Consider the following 23,925-nt stretch of genomic DNA (forward strand, 5'->3'; position numbering starts at 1 on the left):
AATGGGGGAGTGAGAAAAGGCTTCCAGAAGCTTCAGGCTAACATCCTACCAAATTGGCGACCACACTATGAAGTGAGATTCTCATCCCCAAAACTTCTGTCACAGTCCTGGGACTGAGTCCCGTTGAGCCTAGATTGCAGGCCTGTCTCCTAATCGATCAGTGTGGCCGATGATGGAAGGGACTGTTGTGCCCAAGCATGTGGACTGAGAATGGGGGAGGAGGGAAGTGGGTCCCTAATGGAAGAAGGTGGGAATAGATGCTGGGCAGACAAACATGACAAAGACACCCCCGCCACCCCAACCCCAGAGAAAGCCACTATCTCTTCAAATAACCCTCTGAGGTCCTTCCCTGACACGAGCCTCTGAACAGTCGTGCCCATTTGGTCCGTTTCTAGTGCAAGTCCTTTGTGCTGTGGTGCGATAAGGAGGGCAGAGGAACTAGAGGTGTCTGGGACGAGGTGGGACAGTCCAGGGTGGGGCTACTGTTAGACAGACCCAGGGGTAGAAATCAGGAATGCTGCCTCCACTCAGCCCAGATCATCACCATCGCCCAGCCGGACCACCGCAACAGATTCCCAACTCGTCTCCTCGCCGTCACTCGCTCTACAAGTACACTCTGTAGCCAGAGTGATCTCCAGAAATTATAAATCCTGTCATCTCCCTGCTTGAAACTCTCCAATAGCTTCTCCTACTGCATTTGGAAGGATGTTCCACCTCCCTGCTCTGACCTGTAATGCTGTGATCTGATGACCACTATCTACCTTTCCAGGGTCAGCGTGGACCATTCACCCCTTCATTCAGAGCATTTGGCCATCTCTGTCCCTTGAGCCCTGCAACTTTGTTTCTGCCACAGGACCTTGGCCCTTGCCATTTCCTGTGCTTGGAATATGCTCGGGGAGTTGCGGGGTCACCAAAGAGGCAGCCTGGAAGGACTGATTCAGCCTGGAAGGACAAGGATGGCTCGCTGAGGAAGGAGCCACTTAAACTGGGAACCTAAGAATGACTTAGCCATGGGACTTTGGTCCAGCTATGGTCCCAAGCCTGCTCAAAGATGAGAGATGACAAAAACTTAGCGAGAGGGACAGAGGAGGCAGAGTAAACGAAAACCCAGGGCCTTGGAACACAGAGGCAGAAATCTTTCACGGTTCTGTATGGGGGGGGGGGGAGGGGCTCTGCTCTGCACGTCCTCTAAATATCTTTAAGTCTGCTTCCTTCCTTCATTCAGGTCTCTGCTCAAATGTCACCTCCTCCCAGAAGCCTTCTCTGACCATCCTAGCTAAAACAACACCCTCCCCTGTCTCTGTCCCCTAACTCTGCTTTATTTTTCTTATTCTCAACACTCATATGCTTGTTAACTTGTCTGTCTTCTACTCTAAAGGAAACTCCGGGAAGACAGGGATTTTTTTTTCTGTTCACTGCTGTGTCCTAAATGTCCAGAACAGTGTCTGACAGTAAGAGTTCAAAGAACACGAGAATAAATGAATGAATGAATGAATACGAATGGACAGGGAATGGCGGCATAACAACCCTCAAGGTCACAGGCTTTGAGATCAGATGGCCTTCGATGTGCATTTTGGCTCTGCCACTCAATCTCCACGGGACTCTGAACTTATTATTTACATCTCTTTGTGCCTCGGTTTCCTCACAAAATTGTAGTAACGTGAAGTGAGTTAAAACAAGGAAAGCACAGAGGGCAGTGCCTGGCCCACAATGAGCGTGCACAAAATAGCCAGTGTTGTTACAGCGATGGTTCGGAGATGCTCCTCTAGAAAGACTGCTTTCATCAGCGTCCACTCCCCACCCATAGCCCCAGGTTTTGCAGGATGTGTCTCCTGAACTGTTGCTTAATAAGCAAGGCCTCCTTTTGATGAATCAGATGTGGCTGCTAATTAGAGCTCCTGATTAGCATGAGGTAGCCAGGGCGACAGCACTGAGCTGATAACAGTCTAGACAAAAGCAGAGCAATGTGGCATTTTGGGTACGTGGCTCACCCTGATGGTGGATTATTATGTGATTTCCTCTGGGCTCCTTGTAACGTGGAGAAATCGCTTCCAGATGCCCCGTTGGTCTCTCCGGAGACCCTCGCAGGTCCGGGGCCTCAAGTGGGGTCTGCTTCTCCATTAGTTCACCAAACATTTGGCCGCAGACTTTGTGTTTCCCCTCTTTAAAATCAAAGCCACGCAGGTTGCTTTGAGGAACAAGCCTCTATGTGGGGTGGCCGCAGCCCTGGCTCAAGCAAATCGAAAGCCTCAGGAAAACAGCTCATGGCCTTGAAGTCCCACTTGTGGGAATCCTCTTTTTTCTTCAGAAAAACTTGCACCCGCAGGACTCACAAGTCTGTTTTTAAGGCCTGCGTGCTTTCTTTTTTTCTGTTTAATTGAAGTATAGTTGAAATATAATATTCGATTCATTTCAGATGTACGATATATGAATTCAGCCATTATATACATTAAGAAATGCTCAGCGTCAGTGTATTACAGTATTATCGACTATATTCCCTATGCTGTACTTTTCATCCCTGTGACTTATTTATTTTATAATTGGAAGTTTGTATCTCTTAATCCCCTTCACCTATTTCACCCCTCCCCCCACCCATTCATAGCTAGTGCTAAATTACCTTCTGGGAAAATCATGTCTGTTTTCATTCCCCCCAAATTAAGAAGTGACAGTCCTCCCACACTCTTCCCAAAAGCAGGCTTTGTTATTTTCAAAAATCATTTGCAGTTTCATAGCCAAAGATATCTGAATATTTGAGTTTATATGTGTTTGACTGTCACTGATGCTTGTCTTTTTTTTATGTATTTTCTGGCCTTTTATATTTGTTTTGTAAATTTACAGTTCATAGACATGTTGTGTATGTAGCTGATTTTTGTGGTAGGGTTTTTTTTAAAATCCATTGAGAACATTAACACCTTATCTGATGAAGTTTTGGGGTGATGGTGGGGTAGTCCGGAGCTAACGACCAAGAAGGAATTCTTGAAGATGTGTTTGGTGCAAGAAGGTAGTTTTATTAAAGCACAGGGACAGGACCCATGGGCGGAAAGAGCTGCACTGGGGTTGTGATGAGTAACTGATTATATACCCTTAGGTTGGGAGGAGGTCAGGGATAGAGTAAGTGTGTAAGGAATTTTGGAAGCAAGGTTTCCAGGACCTTGAGGGGCTAGCTGTTGCTAGGGAAACACCATTTATTACCATTTAATAAAACCTCAGTCGTGAGACCCTTCAGATATATATCGGGGGCCATAAGCTTGGAGTGTGATTGTCAGCATGTATGTTGGGGCAGTTGAGATACAAGAAGTAGACTTACGGGGTCCTCGAGGTTGGGATCTTGTTAAGCTAAAGTTCCCTTTTGCCCCCTGAAAAGTGTCATCCTTGAGGCAGCTGAGCTCCTAGAGGGAGGACACTCTGATGGTCTCAAGGACTTGTCAAATCGACTGTAGGCAGTAGGGGAATTTAATTTTCCATTTGCCTTAGTTTCCCACATCGCCATGGCAAACACTTATACCCCTTTCCTTTGTTCTTGGGTAGCCAGGAGTGTCTGAGGAATATCACACAGCTCCTACTGAGGCAGGGGGTGGGGGGATAAGTGTGCCGGCCTCTATTTTGTCCTCAGCTTGCCCCACGCTCCCTCATCATTATCTATGTTAAAAGTACACATTAAATCTTGGGCAGCTAAATCACAACACACAGATGTAGATGTGCGGGTGTAGATGTATACGTTTGGTGTAGGTGTAGATGATCAGGTACAGATGCAGACGTAGATGTATAGGTATAGATGTGTGGGTATAGATGTGCAGGCGTCGACGTAGATGTGTAGGTGTATTCGTGTAGGTGCAGGCGTAGATGTGTAGGTGTAGGTATCTTCTCCCAAAGAACACAGGCAATGCTTCTTGATTGCCTGTGTTCCAGTTCCTGGCTTCTCCAGCTTCAGCTCTTTTATAGTTTGACATGAGTGTTGAGTTAAAATCAAAAAACCATTTCCAGGCACCCCCTCTTCCCGTTCTGGGCTGGTCTAAGCCCTCACTCGGGTGGGAATGTGGGAGCTGCACCTTCCTCACAGAGTTGAGGATTAATGACTTACTGCATGTCAAGTACTTAGAGCAGCACCTGGAACATATCCACGTGCAGATCACGTCATTCTGACGACTGGCTCTCCGAGACCCCACAGTAGTGCCAGTGGGGTATTCCTTCCCTGTCCCCACAAACCATTCCTTTCACGAACCTCGTAGAACCTTCCCTGGGACACCGCTCAGGCTCACTGAGCTGTGGCAGGGCCACCTGAGATGCCGCCTGATCGGGTGTTGGTGCCCTGGTGGTCGCACAGCAGTGACGATGATCATGAGTGCTAAGTACGAGGTCCTGTGACCACAGCCTCCCAAGCACTTTCTCATTTAACCTCAGGACACCCCATGAAGCGCCCCAGCCTTGGGGTCCCTTCCCCATTTTCACTCTGCGTACCTGTGCCTTCCCTCCCGTATGTGGCACCTCCAGTCTGTGCTGCAGACACGGTCGTCACTTTTTATAATAGCAAATACATAATAAACTGTATTTTTTTTAATCACAAAGCCACATGGGCTTGCTAATGTGGAGGAGGACAGTTTACTGACAAGAACGTCTCATTATGATGCACATACAATTAAGGACGATGCATATGGTCTCGGAGGAAAGTCTTCTTGTATGAAAAAAATGCTACCGGGTACATGGGTGAGCAGCTCAAGCACAATGGAGAGTTCTAATAATATCAGAACACCGTCTAAGAAGAAACCGGGGGCTCCAGCGACATGATCACCGGAGGTTTCTTTCGCCTGATGTTTTCAAGAGGATTTGTTGGTGTTTTCCTTGAGGTCTGGGTCAATTCAGGTCTGAAAAGAAGCAGACGCCAAGACAGAATTAGAAGTGCAAGAGATTTGCAGGGATAAATGCCTTTGAATGACACAGGGGAGGAAGGGCAGGAGCAGGTGGGGACACTCAGGCCACGGTGTCGGCACCTGTGCAAGAAGGGAGAGCAAAGGGGGCCCGGGTAGGAAGAGCCTCAGGCAGTGGGGCTGCACGGAGACGGTGTTGGCCGGGACTGGAAGAGCCCCAGGTCAGCGGCTGTCATTAGAGGGGTCCCACTGGAGCATCGTCCAGGCACCAGCACCTCCACCATGCTCAGTCCCTGACCGCGGCTTGCCAGGGGGACTGTGGACACGTTCAAAGGTGCTGTGGCTGGAGGCCATGCCGACTATACTCTCCACTATAGTTCCACGAAATGCAGAAATTTAGGGACAAGAAAAGGTAGCCACGTTTCCTGCAAATGTTCTACCTGCCCAGCACTTTCTCAAGGGATGCGGTTTCCTCCCCACTGCCACGCTGCAAGAAGGCACAGGTCATTCTTTCCATTTGTAGATGAGTAGTATCCTGAGGCTCAGACAGGGATAGCAATTTCCCCAGAGCCACACAACTAACTACAAGTCATGGGGCTGGACACCATCGTGGCTTCCTTGGCAGAGACACCAAGCAAAGGTCTAAGACCAGGTAGAGTTGAGGCCAGAGGGTGATCAGGAAAAATCCATGGCAGGAACATCAGGGGCTTCTGACTCTTTTCTGTTGGAGCCTCAGGGATTAGCCCCACCTCTTGTGCCAGCCCCTCTGGATGTAAGGACCCGCGCTGACCCAGGGCGCCCAGGGAGCTCCACTGTAGACATGCACAGTAGAGTTTACAAGGACCATGCCAGGTAGCACCGGCCTGGAGGCCTCGAGCACACGGAACCTTAACTGCGTCTCCAGAAGGAGAAAGCTTTAAACCAGCGGTGCACAAGAGAATCAGGGAGGGTGCCAGATCAAAAGCTGACATCCAGGCCCATTTCAAACATTCTGATGCAAGAAGTCTGGGCTGGGGCCCAGCAATGGCCTGCTTTTTAGCAGCCCAAGCTCTTCTGATGGAGCAAAATGGCGGCCAATCACAGCCAGAAACGCTGTTTAAAACAATCCAGGAACCCAGACTGAGGGACATTTTTCAAAACAACTGGCCTATGCTCTTGAAAAATGTCAAGGTCTTAAAAAACAAAGGTGGTAGACTTTTTCAGTTTAAGAAATGCCAACTGAATGTAACAGGGGATCCCGAATTAGATTCTGGATTGGAAAAAAAAAAAAAAATGTGTTTTTCTTTTGCGAGAAAGAGCGTTAGTGGGACAATGGGTGAAATTTGAATAAGAAATGTAGATTAGATAATGATATTGTATCACTGTTAATTTCCTGATTTTGATCGATGCTCTGTGGTTATGTAAGAGAATATCCTTGTTTAAGGAAATGCATGCCGAAGTACTCAGGGGTAAACAGATAACATGTGTACAATTTATTCTCAAATGATTGAGAGAAGTGTTAATATAATATACCCATATGTGTGCATGTGTGTGTGCATGTGTGTAGGATGAAGCAGGAAACGGTGGAGAAAACCCTTGAGGAACCTGGGTGAAGGCTATATAAAAACTCCTTACACAAGTTTTGCAACTTCTAAGTCTGAAGTTATTTAAGCAGATGACCAAGGAAGAGCCTGGGTGTCATCTGCATTTGATGAGAACAGTCCAGGGTGGTGGGCATGGGGGATCCTGCGGGGGCACAGCGGGCCCGGCCATGGACACGCAGGTTTAGTTTAGAGCAGACTCACTCGTCCCTCACACTCGCCCATTCTGGAATTGCCCCCTTCTTCTGGACAACAACCCCCTCAGGCCTCGGGTGAGAAGTCACCTCCTTGCAGCCTCTCAGGAGCAACAGCTCCCAGGCTATGCTAGATGCCCCCGCCGTGCTCCCTGGTGGGTGCTCCTCTCCCCTCTTGCTCACTGGTCTCTCCCACTGGCCTACTGGCCCACAGTCCACTGGGAGTGGACTGTGCATCATTTGTCTTTGCGTCCCCAGACCCGGCATGTTTGCCACAGACCTATGCTCGAAAGTCTGCTTTTGGTTTCTTAAGGCTGAAATCCAGCATTCTGCAATATACACTCGCTAACTTACCCGTAGGGTAGGTCTGATTACCAATACACTCGCTAACTAACCAGCTAACCTGTAAGATAGGTCTGATTACTCCTGTCTGATGGATGAAAAAATGATGCTTAGGAAAATGAAGTGACTTTCTTGAAAACAAAATGAATGAATAAGTAAATAAGGCAGAAGGTGCAGTGTTCTGTGACCCCAGAGAGGCTGAAGGCATGTGTATTTGGGGTATGAGGAGGGCCCCAGGAGATAAACTCCAATTCTACTGAAGGAAGCACATTCTCACGTTCAGAACTATCCTATAATACAACAAGCTGCCTTGGTAGTGAGTGAGCTCCCCGTCCCTGGAGCTGGGCAAGCAGGGGGCCCCACCTGGACAGAGATGAGGGGCCCGTTCTATGAGGGGCTGATTCTTCCAGCAGCTTATGGTTTCTGAGCTGAGGCAGTGGGAGAAGGGACTTGGGACCCCCGATACCTGAAGATAAGTCTTTATTCTCCGTCCTCACCCCCGGTTCCAAGAATGGCATTTCCCTGAGGGCATGTGGCCAAGTCCTGGCCCATTAAAACACTAATTTAAAAAACTGGCCCTTGCACCTAGACTATTTTTAAGCTGAGGCTTTGCAACAAAACAATGGCCTCATTAGACTTTATTTGAAATGAGGAAGCCAACCCCCAAAACAGACAAATAGTGGTCACGTGGGGCCTGCAGCTGGCCTCATCTGGGGCTTGAGAGCCAACTGGGACGCTCACAATCGCCTCTTCTCGGCCTCAGCCAGAACCCTGCTCCCAGCACCCATCCCCACCCGGCTCTCCACTCCAGGTCCCCATGAGCCCTTGATGTGGGACGTTCACCTGGGGCTAGCCCCTCCACATACATCTCACCTCAGGTCTTCCCTGTCCCCCGTCTAGCCCACACCCTGCTTCACCTGGCAGCTGCAGGGGCCTCCTCGCTGGACTCTGTCTTCCAGTGTTCACCCTCCAACCCCTTCTCCACCCACGGCCACAGAGCTCTTTCTAAAGCTTAAGGCAGGTGGTGAGACTCTCCTGCTGAAAACCCTCCAAGATCTTCCCACTGTGCTGAAAAGTTCAAACTCCGGGCTGTGCTCAGCAAGGCCCTGTCTGACCTGCTCTCATAACCTCAGCCACATCCAGCCGCCCCTTGTCCTCCACACACTCACCTAAGTTGTTCATCCCTCTGGCTTTGCTAGTGCCTGCCCTCCACCTGTTGCGCCCTGTGCTCCCTCTGCTCTGCCTTGGAAACTCCTATTCATACTTCAAAAGCCCTCTGGGGCACCTTCTCCCTGCAGAACCCTTCCCTGAGCCAGCCACCCCACCCCGTGCTCTGGAGGTGTCCAGACCTGCCCTGCTGTGCACGATACACACTGTGTTGGTACCATCTCTTCCACACTCCTTCTCCGGCTAGACTGTCAGTCTTGTGAGGACAAGGGCCATCTTGTTCGTCATTATTTCCCCGGCACCAAGCGTATGTCCGCCACATCATAAAGGCTCAATAACTATGTGTTGGCTGAAATGGGCAAATGGATGAATCTGTGAGAATACCAGAGGACAGATTAGATGGGGAATACCATTCGATCGTGTTCTGCACGGGAACAAACTAGCAAATATAAACACACAAACATGAACACAAATGAATGCTCACATGCATGAATGCTTAAATGTAAGTAAACAAGTAAGTGACAAGACACTCCCCCCAAAGCAATGGTGCTCAACCCTGGCTCCCTGCTAGAACCACATGGGAGCTTTTACAGTAGCCCGGCCCAGGCCCAGCCTGGATCAATTAGCTCAGAATCTTTAGCCACGAGGCCAAGTGATTGTAACACACAGCCAGGGTTGAGTGGTTCTCAAATTGTGGTCCCGAGACCAACAGCATCGGCGTCCCTGGGAACATCAGTGTTTCTGCAACTTAGCCTGGCATTTTCCCGATTCCTGAGCTCTGTGGTGGGTCCTGGGCCTCCGCTTGTCTGACAAGTTCCCAGATGCTGCTTGTGCTGCTGGTCGGGGGTGACACTTGAAAGCCCAGGGCTCTAGAGGCACTCTGTCTCTCCTTCCTTAACAGAAAAAAAGAGAAGGATGGAAGGGGTGACAGATAATGCTTGCTGTTCTGGGAGCAGGAAGCCATGTAAGGGGGTGGGAGGTGGGGACAGAGATTGTTCTATCAGTTTTTTTTTCCTTTTCTTTACTTTCCCATTTTTGTAGATGAGGAATCTGAAGCCTGGGGAGGAGCACTAATTTGCCCAAAGGCTGGAATCAAATCTTTTTTTTTTTTTTTAATGATGTAACAGAATATTTATTGAGTCCTTGCTAAGTACCAGGTATGGCTCTGAACTGGGGCATCAGGCCTCTTAACTCAGCCCTACCCCCTTCGGAGCCGACACCAGCACCCCAAGGGCAGAGCGTAGCGATGGGAGATTTCTGGTGGGGCCTCAGCTCCAAATTACCTGGGCCAGGCCTCCTGCTCCCCCCATACCCCGGTAGAGAAAGTAGATTTATCCTCTGCTTCCTAAGCCTCCGGGGTCTGCCAAGTCACAAGGGGAAAATAACGAGGAGCCCATGAGGCAAGGCAGCCAACTGGAGGCTACCCGCTGGCTGTCACATAGGATGCTCCCTTCCTTGGGGGATGCTCGGCTTCTGCACGGCCCATTTTCCTGTCTGCCAAGGTGGTCTCTGGAGACAGGGTGAAAGACACAGCTGGCAGGGGAAGCAACAGCCACTCCCCCACTTCTCCCTCAGGATGAAACCCTGATCTCGTTCAGGTATCAGGCAGCCTAGGTCTACAGGAGAGGCGGGTCTCTGCCCCTGCTCCAGAAAGTAAATCTTCATTGGTCTATGTCAATTCTGCGATTCTATTCTCCTGGGCAGTGATTGGTGGAGTCCTGGGCACGGGAGCAATTATGGCCAATGGAGTGTAAGGAGCCGACTGGGGGGGAGGGGCGAGGGAGGTTTTTTTGTTGTTGGTTTTTGGTTTTTGTGGGTTTTCTTTTTTTTTTTTTTTTGGCTCTTTTTTTGGCTTGGCTTTTTTTTTTTTTTTTTGGTCTTTTTTTTTGCTCTGGAAAATGGATACTGAAAAAGATGAGGGGACCGCATTTGCCCAACACACAGCTGGGTGGTCCAGGGCCCCTTATTATGCATCCCAGGGCCCTAATGTCAAGGCTGAAAGCCGCCTTCTCTTCTGTGCATCTACTTCTGTGTAGTATCAAGCACCCACGTTATTCTCATTCGTTGACCAGCCCACCTCCTCCTGCCCAGGCTGGGATCTCCTGAGGGCAGGGTGGGATGGAGTAGGTGCTCAGTGAATCTTGATTAACCAGAACAAGTGTGGGGCTCACCATAAGGGTTACGCACCCATAACCATTCCTCCCTTCTTCCATGTTGATGGACCTCAGTTGTATTTGGACAGCGATGGGTCCCATCATGGAGGACAGACCACTACTGGCCTAGTCTAGTGGTTCTCAACTCTGACCATACATCAGAATCATCTGAGGATATGTATATGTATCTTAGAGAGACAGCATGAGCAAACAGGGGAGAGGAGCAGAAGGAGAGGGAGAATCTTTAAGCAGGCTCCATGCTCAGTGTGGAGCTGGACACAGGGATTCATCCATGACCCCGGGATCATGACCTGAGCAGAAATCAAGCATCCGATGCTCCCGTGCCTGAGCCACCCAGGAGCCCCCATCTGAGAAGATTTTTTAAAAACACCAGTCTGTGCCTCACACGGAAAGATTCGGGCTGGTTTAGTTGGGTATTCAAGCATCAGTATTTTCTGAAAGCTCTTCAGATTACACTAAGGGGCAACTACTGGTCTAAGCCAATCATGGTCAACCCATCCACCTTTGCCAGATGCTCATTTTCCCAGTCTCTCATAGCTCCAGGGGTGCTCATGGCACAGCTGTGTTCAATGAGCAATGAGGATATATCTGGGAGGAGGAGGGAAAAGGAGTTTCGGAGACAGAGTTTCCTCCCTGAGAAAAAGATAACAGAGAGCTCCTGGCTTGCTTCCTGCTTTGAAAACAGTTGCAAGGAGTGTGATGTTTGAAGATGTGGCAGCCCTCTTGTGATCAGGAGGTAAGAAGACAAAAAGCAAAGGACACCTGTGCTTGATGACATCATTAAGCTATTGGGTCAAATCTGCCTCCTGCATTCTTATTATGGAAGATAATTATTTATGCTATTGGGGTCTCTGTTATTTAGGTTTTCTGTAACTTGCAGTTGTATACATCCCAACCCATACCAAACAATAGGAGAATGGATGAACAAATGAGTGTTTCTTCCTATTAGCCCCCTTCCAGAACCTTCTACCCAGCCAGAAACATCTCTCCTCTCAAATCCCCTCTCTGCACCCATATATTTGCCCCAAAGTTCCTCCTGTCATTCTTGGAGCTCTTCCGCATAGCACCGTGCCAACCCCACATGGGTTCAACTTTTGGTTCTGCCACCTACTTCTCTGAGGGAAACAGGACTCACCCTGAGTCTCCGGTGAGACTCCGGTGAGACTCATCTGGACTGACTGGTAGAGAAGCTGTGAGAAATAAACAGGGGCCGTCTGTAAAATTCAGCATTCAACACCCAGCAAGTGCCCAGGAATGAGCTATTACTATTGTTCTTGGATAAGACACATCCCCCAGAGATTACTCCCATACACCCTTTCTTCATCTCTCCTGGGCCCCTCCCTCAATGTCTCCAACCTCCCTTCACATAATAATATTCGTGTAACAATCAGTAATAACTACAGTTCATGGCCCACATACTCTGGTAGGCAGTTTTCTGAGCCCCTAACTCACAAGATCTATCAAATCCTCCCTCAGACCCTAAAAGGTGGGGCCTGTCATCATTCCTGTTTTATCCCCCAGGATGCTGAGGCCTGCAGAAAAAGCTTAGAAAGTCCCCACACCGCTGTGATGTTTATGCTCCAGTTTTCTCAGGGCAGGATGCGGTGCCAATGCAAACAAATTCAACAATAGATGTTACATGCAGGGCAGAGCAGAGACAGCTCTGTGGAGGGGGGCTGGATGGACCCCTGCGGGCTGGGGTGTCTGGGAACCCTCTCCTCGCAAGTCACATTGAAGAGGCTCCTGCCTCTTCTCTCACCCTTCACTGTCCCCCCACACTCTGGGGACACCGAGGTCCCCAACCCCGGAGGCCCTTCTACCTTTGCCCTTTGTACATGCTGTTTGCTCTCCCTGGAGCTCCCTCCTCCTTTCGTCCAGCTGGCTAACTCCATCTCCTCCTTCAAGTCTTGGCTTAGGTGCCCTTCTTCCAAGAAGACTTCCCGGACTGCCCATGCATCTCTTTGGAATCTGAACTCCGTCAAGCAAGAAGAGAGGCAGTAAACCCTTACTTGTGTCCAGATCTCTGAGAGGCAAGTCCACATTCAGTACCTCCAACAGCTTTCCATGGCAGGCAAGACAGGCTTTCTTAGCCCCATCTGACAGATTAAGCCATGAGGACCAGAGAGGACATGAGACCTATGCAAAATTACACAGCGTACTTTCTATCAGAAGACAGATCCTGGCCCATGTCTATGGATTTAGCAACAACAGCAACAAAGGTAATAATGCATGCCGAGGGTTATTTGGCATTTATGGGGAAGGGCGCTACAGGCTTTATATGTATTAGCTCATTTAATCTTAACAACAACCCTATGAGATAGATACTGTTATTATCCTCAATTTCTAGGTAAGGAACCAGATGTGCAAAGAGATGAGAAACTCGCTCTCTCAACTATCAAATAGTCATCAAGTTCTAAAATATTCCCTTTTCACCCAGTAACTAGAGCAACTAGAGAGATCTTCCTCATCCATTAAATCCACAAAACTTTTAAAAAATCATTGATGGCAGTATCAGCAAGGAAAAGAAACACACTCATGCCTGTTGGACAGATACATAAATTGATTTTTAAAAATCTTTTTGGATATAGTTTGCTAATAATATGGTATAAAATGTGGCACCCGGAGCCCCGAAACATGAATCGGCCATCAAAGATGATGTTATAAAAGAGAAGTAGATGTCGTTTTTTTTAAAAAAATTCTTATGTTTCATTTTATATTTGAGAGAGAGAGAGAGAGAGAGACAGAGTATAAGCAGGAAGGGGCAGAGAGAGAGGGAGACACGGACTCTGAAGCAGGCTCCAGGCTCTGAACTGTCGGCACAGAGCCTGCTGTGGGGCTCGAACTCATGAACTGTGAGATCATGACCTGAGCTGAAGTTGGGTGCTTAACCGACTGAGCCACCCAGGTACCCCGAAAAGTAGATGTCATTCAGCTACGAGTAAAAATAAGTAGGATGCAAAATAATGTATACATAGTATCATTCATACTGTGTTGTGCGGTGTCATTATAGGCTTGGAAGGAAACCTCCCCAAGGGTTGAGACTGTGTGTAGCATACTGGATAAATTTATTGAACAGACTGGACAGGATACATAATGACGTCATTCCTCCTCATAACAGCCTGAAGATAGCCACTGCTGTATTGCATCCCATTCCATAGATGGGACCAGTGAGGCACAGGAAATTAAGTTCCTCCTCAAGGCCAGAACTGTCCAACTCCAGTGCCCACACCTAGGCCCACACCTTCTATCCCCTCCTTCTCTATACACAGTACCTCGGTATGACCCTATAGGTAGATGGTTAAAACTTTTTCTATGCTTTTAAAACTTTTTTCTAAGCTGTTCACAATAAACATCTATCACTTATATAATCGAGGGGGGAAAGGCAATAAAACCGTTTGTGTATGCAAAGTGTCCAGAAAGTTCCAGAAGGTTGTTCACACTCAGGTGTTAACCATGATTACCTCCAGCTGGCGGGAGGACTGAACTCTTCATTTTACTCTATTTTGTTATTTCTCTGTAGCAAGTGAGTCCATGAGTTGTTTAGAAGTCAGATGTGTTTGGCATCTGGAGCTCGGATGGGGTCTGCAGCGGCTGGGAGGGGGCCTGCCCTGATGCGGGGGTGGGGGGGGCACTCCGGACCCCTCCCCACCAGCCTGGGGCACGGCTGCTCCCTCCCACAGGAAACGCGGGGAGCCAGCACCAGCTTGTGCCTCTCCTCACTCCCTCCCAAGAGGGCCATGTCCTTGCTCATCTGTAACTTTCAATTAACCAGGCACCAGGCTCCGGCTCAGAGGCTGAGCAAATGTTCTGAGGAGGAAAAGGAAAAACGGCCCAACAACTCCAGGAGGACGTTTCCTTTTAATTAAAGTGAGGATCCAGGCGGCTCTAAAATCCCTTTCTGATGAAAGTGAAGTTGGCCAGGAGGGCAGAGCGGGCAGGGGCGGGTGCCAGAGGGAGCAGGAGTGTGGAGGAGGGGAGCCACCCTCCTGTCCCTGCAACTCTCTCCTGGTCCCTTGCAATTCTGGGGTCTTCTCGCCACAGTGAGGACGGGTGGCCAGCCGATCTCAGAACCCAGGACCCCCTGAGAGAGACATTATTGCTGGCGCTCTGAGGAGCTGTAGGGAAGGCGGGGACGAGGTGGACGCAAACCACACAGGAGAACGGGGCTCTGGGCTTGGCCCACAGAGAGCTCTGGGTCTCCAGGCCTCCTTGCTCCCTCTCTCACTTGCTGGGCCACTGGCTTCTCAGGTTTTCTGTTCAGACAGAGCAAAGGGGAGGAAGGACGCTGCTTGCGGTTGTCACGTCTCCTGAGCCAGCTTCCCAGAGGCCTGTGAGCCCAGCTGGACATGCACAGGATGGTGCGGGGTGCGTGCCAACACCCAACATTTATTGCAGTCAACGTTTACTGAATGTAATGACTGCCCCTGGAGGGGCACCCATAGGAGCACAGACTTTGGGGCTCAGCCTGTGTGGGTTTGAATCCTGCCTCTGCTACTTCCTAGCTGTGTGGTTGAGGACAACTTAATTCACCTCTCTGGACCTCAGTTTTCCCATCTGTAAAATAGGGATAATAGTGAGGCCTGTGTCATAGAGAATAAAATTAGTAAATACGTGTCTCGTGTAAGAACAGTGCCTGGCACATGGCCCACACTCCATAAACGATAGTTGTTATTAAAACACCACATTTATGCAGGTTAACTCATTGATCCATCCCTGTATCCCATGTGGTCATTTTCATGATCTCTTCTGGTAGACGCAAACACAGAGGCACAGAGAGGCTAAGGAACTTGCCCAAGCTCACACAGCTCACCTAGTAAGGAGAGGAGCAGGATACGGACCCAGGCCCTTACGGGCATCATCTTGTTCTGCCTCTCAGTGCAGATGTGGAAACATGGGTGTGAATAGTGCTGAGCTGCAGTTGTTTTTAAAAGACGAGGAACGGAGTGGCTGTCAAGGTTGCAGGGCAGGGGCTCAGGGCCCAGGCAGACAGGCAATCAAGCCTCGGTGCGGCTGCTTTCTAGGCGCTTGCCTTTGGGCAAGTCACCCTGAGTCTCCACCTCCTCGTCCGCACAACGGGACCCCTGTCCCCTCGCAGGGCTGCAGTAGAGTGAGACGTGGTGCAAGAACAGTCCCTGGGAAGGGTTGCTGGGAGAGGTGGGAGGGCAGGGGCACCAGGAGCAGAGCCTGTCCCCCATAGGTCCTGGACCCCTGCCCTGGAAGGGGCTCCTCCCCTCTCCCTCACTTCCTGCCCCTCGCAGCAGCCCAAGACCCCATCGTCCGGAGCCAGGACTACCACCATGGCTCTTCCCCACCGCCTCCTCCAGGCCCGCTCCCTCCAATCCAGCCTCCACGCTGCCGCAGAGGGGTCTGTCTAAATGTGGGTCTGATCTGATCTTGTCACTCTGTTGTCAAAACTCTCCAAGGTTCCCCACTGCCGTCTGCATCATGTCCAAACTGTTTCCCGTGACCCTGAAGCCCCTTTCCTGTGGTCTGGCCCTTCCATCCTCTCCGGCCACTGCCCTTCCCACTTCACTGGCTAGACTCAGCCAATCCTGAGCATTCCTTCATGCCATGCTCTCTCACCTCTGCATTTGACCATGGAGTTCGCTCTGCAAGAAGCTCCCCTCCTGCCCCTTCCCTTCACCGCCCCACCAAAACTGCTACACTTATACACTGCTTCCTTGAGGAAACTTCCCAAGACTCCCGAAGTCTACTGCTGAAGGTTTCCACAAACTTCTAAGCTTCCCTCATTAAGCATTCACCATACTGTGTTGTAATTACTTTAGAAGTGTGTCTTCTCCATTGGATTTAGGGAACTTAGAGGATAGAGGCTGGGTTGGAGTGGCTTATTACTGAAATAATGGTACCTGGGACAGAGACAATGTCAAAGGGTCTGCTGCATGGATGGATGGATGAATGGATAGGTGGATGGGTGGATGGATGGATGGATGGATGGTTTGTTGATTGCCTAGATGGGTAGATGAGTACATAAATTAGTGGATGGATGGATGGTTGGATGAATAGATAAGTAGAGGAATGGAGAGAAGGAATGATATATCGGTAGATTAATACTAGAAGGATAGATCGATTAATAAATCAATAGTGGGTGAGTGGGTGAATGATTGTGTAGATGAACTATTGGAAGGTGAGTGGACACAGATGGATGGATGCTGGCCCTTCCTCTATCATTAGAGGGAGAAAAACTCCAGACTTCAATATCAAGGTTTGGAAGGCCTCTGTGCCTGCCCCAGCTCTTCTTTTCAGTGGTCACAACAATCATAACATATTCTTAAACCAGACTTCTTTTTCTTTAATTGAGGTAAAATTCATATGACATAAAATTATTTTATTTTTTTATTAATAATTTATTTATTTTTAAAATTTGCATCCAAGTTAGCTAGCATATAGTGCAACAATGATTTCAGGAGTAGATTCCTTAATACCCCTTCCCCATTTAGCCCATCCCCCCTCCCACAACCCCTCCAGCAACCCTCAGTTTGTTCTCCATATTTTCGAGTCTGTTTTGTCCCCCTCCCTGTTTTTATATTATTTTTGCTTCCCTTCCCTTATGTTCATCTGTTTTGTCTCTTAAAGTCCTCATAAGACTAAAGTCCTATGATATTTGTCTTTCTCTGACTAATTTCGCTTAGCATAATACTTTCTAGTTCCATCCACATAGTTGCAAATGGCAAGATTTCATTCTTTTTGATTGCCAAGTAATACTCCATTGTATATATATATACACCACATCTTCTTTATCCATTCATCCATCAATGGACATTTGGGCTCTTTCCATACTTCTTTGGCTATTGTCAATAGTGCTGCTATAAACATGGGGGTGCATGTATCCCTTCGAAACAGCACACCTGTATCCCGTGGATAAATGCCTAGTAGTGCAATTGCTGGGTTATAGGGTAGTTCCATTTTGAATAAAATTAACCATTTTATTTTATTTTTTTAATGTTTATTTATTTTTGAGAGAGAGAGAGAGACAGAGTGTGAGCAGGGGAGGGGCAGAGAGAGAGGGAGACACAGAATTCAAAGCAGGCTCCGGGATCTGAGCTGTCATCACAGAGCCCGACACAGAGCTCGAACCCACAAACCCTGATATCATGACCTGAGCCAAAGCCGGACGCTTAACCAACTGAGCCACCCAGATGCTCCTAAAATTAACCATTTTAAAGTGAACAGTTCGGTGGAGTTTAGTACAGTCATAATGGTGTACAACCACCACCTCTATCTGATTCTAAAATATTTTCACCCCAAAATAAACCCCCATTAAGCAGTTTCTCACCATCCTCCACCCTCCCCCCCCCCCAAGTAGGCAATCTCTAACCTACTTTCTGTCTCTATGGTTTTACCTTTTCTGGACCTTTCATATAAATGGAATCAACAGTATGTGACTTTTTGTGTCTGGCTTCTCAAATCAGACTTCTTATGGGCAACAAAACCTAGTTCCCGAGGTTGGGGAGGAATCTGTGAAATAGAAACGGAACAACCCCTGCCTGGTCACTCCCAGTGGGAAGACAAAAGAACTCCTGGAATCAGCTGGGGCTTAGAAGGAGGCATAAGGATTCCAGGGCTCCAGGCTATGAAGTGGGTTTGGAGAAGAGCCCACTTCTCGCAGTTTGCCAACACCTGGCTTAGGGTCTGGCAGGCAGTGACTCCTTGGTAAGTAGGAATTGGAGTACCCTTTATTCAATGGCATGAGGAGGAATAAAGATTGTCCTCACCTCCTGGTTCTGTAGCAGTCACAGAGAGGACCTCTCTCCTCCGTGTCAGTAAACACCAATAAATGCCAAAAAACATGGAGCACTTGCTGTGTGCCAGCAGCTCTAGAATGCCCTTTCACTCACTCAGGGTCCCGACAACCCTGCAGAGAGTCTATCAGAAGACCCATTTTACAGATTTGGAAGGGCAAGCTCAGAGAGGTAAAGACACTCACCCAGTGCCACACAGCAGAAAAGCACATGAGCTGGGCTGGATCCCACGTTTATCCAGAGCCAACCAGCTGCTCTTACCTCTGCAACATGTTGCCCCTTCCTGTCCTCCTCCTTGTTCGGAGCTTTGCTTTCTGTTCGGGATTCAAACTCTAAAGGATATAGAACCTCCTTAATTTCTTCCGGCTGCTGGTGGAATCCCAGACAGGCTCCTGCTCCCCACGGCATCCCGCGGCTCCACTCCAAGGCAGCAAAGGCTCCTTCATGGCACGATGCTGCCACCTGGTGTCCATGCAGAGTACAGCAGCCACAGAGGCACTGGAGGCAGCAGTCCCAGTTCCCTGCCCAGGGTCCCCGCAGCCTGAAGAGCATGCGGGGGACCCGGCCAATTTTATGTGGCCTCTTCCTCTGTGACTGGCCCTGTTCTAGGTGCTTCGCCTGCACTGATCTCACTCAATACTCACTTTAGCACTATAAGAGCTACTCCCTGTGTACGTAGTGGGGGCTCAAGAAATACGTATGGCAAAAAGATAAATGCCATATGATTCCACTTCTGTGAGGTCCCTAGAGGAGTCAAGTTCCAAGAGACAGAAAGTAGGATGGTGGGGCTGGGGGGAGGGGGATGGGGAGCTCGTGTTTAATGGGGACAAAGTTTCCATTTGGGAAGATGAGAAAGTTCTACAGATGGATGGTGGTGACCGTTGTACAACACAGTGAATGGATTTAACACGTTAGAACTGCACACTTTAAAACGGTAAAAGTGGCAAATTGTATGTCCCGTGTATTTGGCCACGATAAAAAAGCATATGTGAATGAATAGACTAAGAGATGAGCGAATGAACACACGAATTCATAATCACAACAACGGTAATATTTCCTGAGCACTCAGCATGTACCAGTCCTCGTGCACCATGTTCTTCGCCCTCACAGGTAGTTTTTTTAGGACGTGGCCAGCGGTGCCGGAGGCTTTGGTCGTACAGCAGTGAGCAAAGTCCCTACCGCGATAGACCCGGCATTTTGTGGGGCAGATAGTAAACAAGGAATATGAAAATGTCAAATGGTGCTGTGTGCTGAAAAAGTCAATTTGTATATTGGGACCCTCAATATGGAGGCTGCCCCGGTGGCCTGGCCCACGTGGCAAATATAAATCTCAGTTGGGCTGCACTTACAGGAAACACCTGTCAAGGAAGCTTAACCTATGCCAATCAAATCCTCCAACTCAGCTTTAGCTAGCTTGCCTTACCCCAGAAAACTGTGCCCGCCTTATGAGGAAATCCCACATCTCCTGGTCGGTCATGCCCTGTTTCTGCCTTGCCTCTTCCAAAGTTCCGTAAAACTCACACTTGGCCCAAATCCCCCTGGAACACTGCTCCCCTGCTTGGGAGACACGGAACTCCCCCAATCGATGGATCGTTTTCCCTTAAAATAAAGGTCATCAAACCTGTTACTAAATTGTTTCCTTTTTGTCATTTGACAGTTCTATAAAGAAAAGTAAATAAGGCAACGTGAAAGGATGAAGAGTGCCTTGGCTGGAGATGGGGGAGCTCTTTCAGACCGACGTAACCTGGGAAGGGCTCTCTGAGGAGGCCGTAATTTGGGCGTCCTGGCTTGATCTTTGCCACACCCCTATGGGGTAGGTACTGTGATTATACCCATTTTGTAGATGAGGCAACTGAGGCTCGGGGTGTGGGGTGCTCAGGGTTGCCCAGCTCAGGAAGTGGCCCAGGCAGGAATTGAGTCCAGGTGTGTTGGTGCCTAGCCCTGGGACTCTTAACCACACCGTGAGTAAGTAAGGACCTTGTTGAACTTCTCAGTCCACACCCTGCAGGCAAATCCTTCAACCGTTTGAGGGCCTCAAGGCTAGGCCCAGGTGTGAGCCTGGGGCGTCCCTCCCGGCCCTCAGGTGGCAAGAGGAGGCGCAGATGGCTGCGGGTGTCCAGCAGGTGGCGCTGCTGCCCGACTCAGAGACGCCAGCCCGCAGCGCCAGCCCGCAACGGGAGCCGCCGGCCGGCCCCTGGAAGGTGGGGGGACCCAGGGCAGAGGATCCGACTGAAGTGAGACTAGGCGGGACGCTTCAGACGCAGATGAAAGGCCTCCTGCAGTGTTGCCCGTGTGGCAGGTAGGTCACTTACAGCTGATGCTGGGTCTCTACTTCCTCCTCTGTGGGTGGGCTCACAATCCCTCACTGGAAGATTCAAGGAGCTGGTGTATTCACACATTCGAATGAATTGCCTCCTCAATGTCGGGCCCCTGGGATTCAGCAGGGATCAAAGCTGACAAAAATCTCTGCCCTAGGGGAGACCCTATTCCAGTGGGGAGACAGACAGCAAACAAGAGAAATAAGGCAAACATTACATCAGGGGAAGTGATCAGGAGGAAAAAATTATAAAGCAGAGAAGGCAGGTGGGAAATGTGTGTTCAGGGGGTCAAACATAGAGACGGAGTTGGGTGCTGAGGAACACCTTGCTGAAAAAGTGACATCTGAGTAAAGGAGGTGAGGTGGCCCTAAGGAAACACAGGGGCATCGCGTTCGGGGCAGAAGGAATAATATCAAGGGCAAAGGCCCTGGGCAGGGAGCATGCGTGGCTTGCTGGAGGAAGAGCGAGAAGGCGGCCAGGACTGGAGTGGAGTAAGCTGGGAGGGGAGTCAGAGGAGAGGAGGTCCAAGCAGGGCACCAGGAAATGAAGGGCCCTCTGGGTCAGAGTGGAAGGGATTAGGCTTTCGCTCTGAATGAGAAATGAGGAAGCCAAGAACATTTGTGACAGTGGAGCGCCATGACTCTTACATGGCAACAGTGCTCTTCTAGCTGTACGGCTAGAGCCTGGCTCATAGTAGATGCTCAGTAAATGGTGGCTTTTGTATACCAGTCAGAATAGCCTAGGTTAGGCCGGGTAAGGAATAGCACCATGTCCCAGCAGCTTGAAGCAACAAAGATACATTTCTTGCTCACAGTACATGTCCAAAAATGAGTTGGCTGGGTTGGGTTGGGGTATCCTTCACTTAGGGATCCAGCTGACTTCACTGCCACCAATCAATGATGCTGATGCTTTGACATAAGCCTTCAGGGTTCACCAAGCCAGGGGAAGGGCATGGTGAAAAGTTGAACAGCAGCAGGTAGCAACTAGGTGCTTCTGACTAGAAATCACATACGTCACTGCCTCTCATGTTTCAGTGGTCAGAATTAGACTCATGCCTGGCTTCAGGGGTTTATTAGTCAGGATTTTTCAGAGAAACAGAACCAACAGGGGATAGAGAGATATCTCTATCGTCTATATTTCCATTTATTATATGTCTATGTCTATGTGTGTATTCCTAAAGAGGTTTATTATGGGAATTGGCTCATGCAGTTGTGGAGGCTGAGAAGTCCCACAGTCTGCTGTCTGCACGCTGGAGACCCAGGGGGGCTGGTGGTGGTGTCGTTCTAGTCTGAGTCGGGATGCCTGCCAACTGGAAGAACTGATGGTAGGAGTCCCAGTCTGAGGGCAGAAGAAGAACAATGTCCCAGCTCAACAGTGAGAGAGAGAGAGAATTCTCTCTTCTACTGCCTTTTTGTTCTAGTCAAGCCTTTAACAGATCGGGTGATGCCCACCTGCATTGGTGAGTGAGAGCTTTATGCAGTCTGTCAATTCAGATGCTAACCTCTTCTGGAAACACCCTCACAGACATGCCCAGAAATAATATTTAGCCAGGTATCCGGGCACCCCATGGCCCAGTCAAGCTCATACAGTCCAGTAACCATCCTGGAGGCGGGGGGGTGGGGTGCGGGGCAGAGTGTAACCCTCCAGATCCTCGGAATAGGGGAAGTTAGACTGGCAATGGACATCACAATCCTATTACTGTTTTCTACTATTGTAATATTTGAAAATATTATAAAGTTATAGAATCTCTTCTCCCACTGGAGTGCTGAGTAACTACCTCGACTTCCCAAGGAGAGAGCCTGTGATAACGTTAGGTGGAGACCCTTGAAAAGAGCAGAATCGAGGGGCCCTATTTGAGTCAATGGCCTCCCCAGCCACCCAGCTTCTCACATCAGGAACCCAGGCATCGTTGTGGACTCTTCCAAATGCCCCCTTCCCAGGCGCAGTCATCATCCTTATCTCCCAGCCCCAACCACAGACCTCCTCCTGGCTCCTGTTACAACAGTCTCTCACCACATAATAGCCAGTCTCCCTCTGGCTTCCCTGCCCAGGTCTTGGCCGGCGTGGCCTCTCTAAATGGCCACTCTGATGACATTACTTCCGTGACTTCTCTCCAGTGGCCCCCCATGGTATCATAATAAAACCCAAGTGCTTTTCCTGGAATTCAGGCCCTTTGGGATCCAGCCTGACCTCATACCATTTCCAGCCACACCTTCCATGCTCTGGACTCCCTGGTGGTGTGGCTCTTCTCTCCACTTTTCTATGCCTCTGTGCTTTGGGGCACACTATTCCCTCTACCTGTATGTAATCCCTTTCCTCTTTCTTTAGTGAAAAAAAATTCCTGCTCATGGTTCAACACCCAGCCCAGATGTCACCTTTTGTGTGAGATCTCCCCAGTGTCGTCCTGGCAGAGGGACTGAGCTCTCCTGTCCCCCCCCCCAGCATGTCTGGCCATGGCCCCCACCTGCGGTGTTGGCATTTGTTTCCACAGCCCCTACCCCCACCAGAAAATACATTTCACATCAAAATCCAATACCCACATTCACATGCACGCTGGGTGCAAAAGTTTCTCAAACACCATTTTCCCTTGCTACCTGCTATGCATGCTGATATTTTCAATTACGGTCTATTCTGTTTCACGTTGTAAGACGTGCTAGTCAAGCCATTACATTCATTTCGCTACAGTCTGTAAAACACTGCCCTAGCACCTCCTGCCAGGCTGCAGGGACCGTGTCTTTAATTATCTCTCCATCTCCCAGCACTTAAGACGTTTATACATGTTCGTTTAAATAAATAAGTCGATAAATGAGGGAATGGTTTTTTAGGCGTGAGTGGATGAATGAATAACTGAATGAAGGAGTAAACTGGTGAATGGGTAAGTGAATTGATGAATCAGTGAATGAATGAATGAAGTGACCGGCTCTGTTGTGGGAGTCAGCAGCGGAAGCCAGCGTGGGCTGCCCTGGGTCCCGCACTAAGGGTGCAGGGTTTCTCCAGCTGCGGTTCCTGGGGAGCATATTAAAAATGCAGGTGCCCAGTGCTCTTAAGAGCCAATGAATCAGACTTTCTGGGACAGGGCACGGGAGTGGGCATTTGTGACAGTGCATTTTGCCCAGGTGGTTTTGAGGTGTGCTCAAGTTTGAAGCAAAGGCACCAAAGGCAGATAGCCACCTCCCTGCATCCTTCCCTGTCCTGCATCCTTAGGAAGGCACTTCCGGGGAGCCTGGCCGGCATGAGGGGGCGACAGAGCCCCAGCCCACACTGCTGACAGAAGTGCAGGAAGCAGTGGTTGCCATGGCAACACATTAAAACCCACCTCCAGTTTCTGTGTCTGGAAAGGGTCAAACCTTTGGAACATGGAGTGGGAAAGAAAGCCACTCCCCCAGGGTCTTTATAACGAACAAAGCTGTGGCACAGTGCCTGCTACAAAGCCCTTTCACAAGCATTACCTTGTGGGGTTCTCCCAAGGAAACTAGCGGATGGTGTTCCCATTTTACAGATCAGAAAACTGGAGCTGGAGTCACT

This window comes from Leopardus geoffroyi, chromosome A2 (assembly GCF_018350155.1).
Source record: "Leopardus geoffroyi isolate Oge1 chromosome A2, O.geoffroyi_Oge1_pat1.0, whole genome shotgun sequence".
Lineage (NCBI taxonomy): Eukaryota > Metazoa > Chordata > Mammalia > Carnivora > Felidae > Leopardus > Leopardus geoffroyi.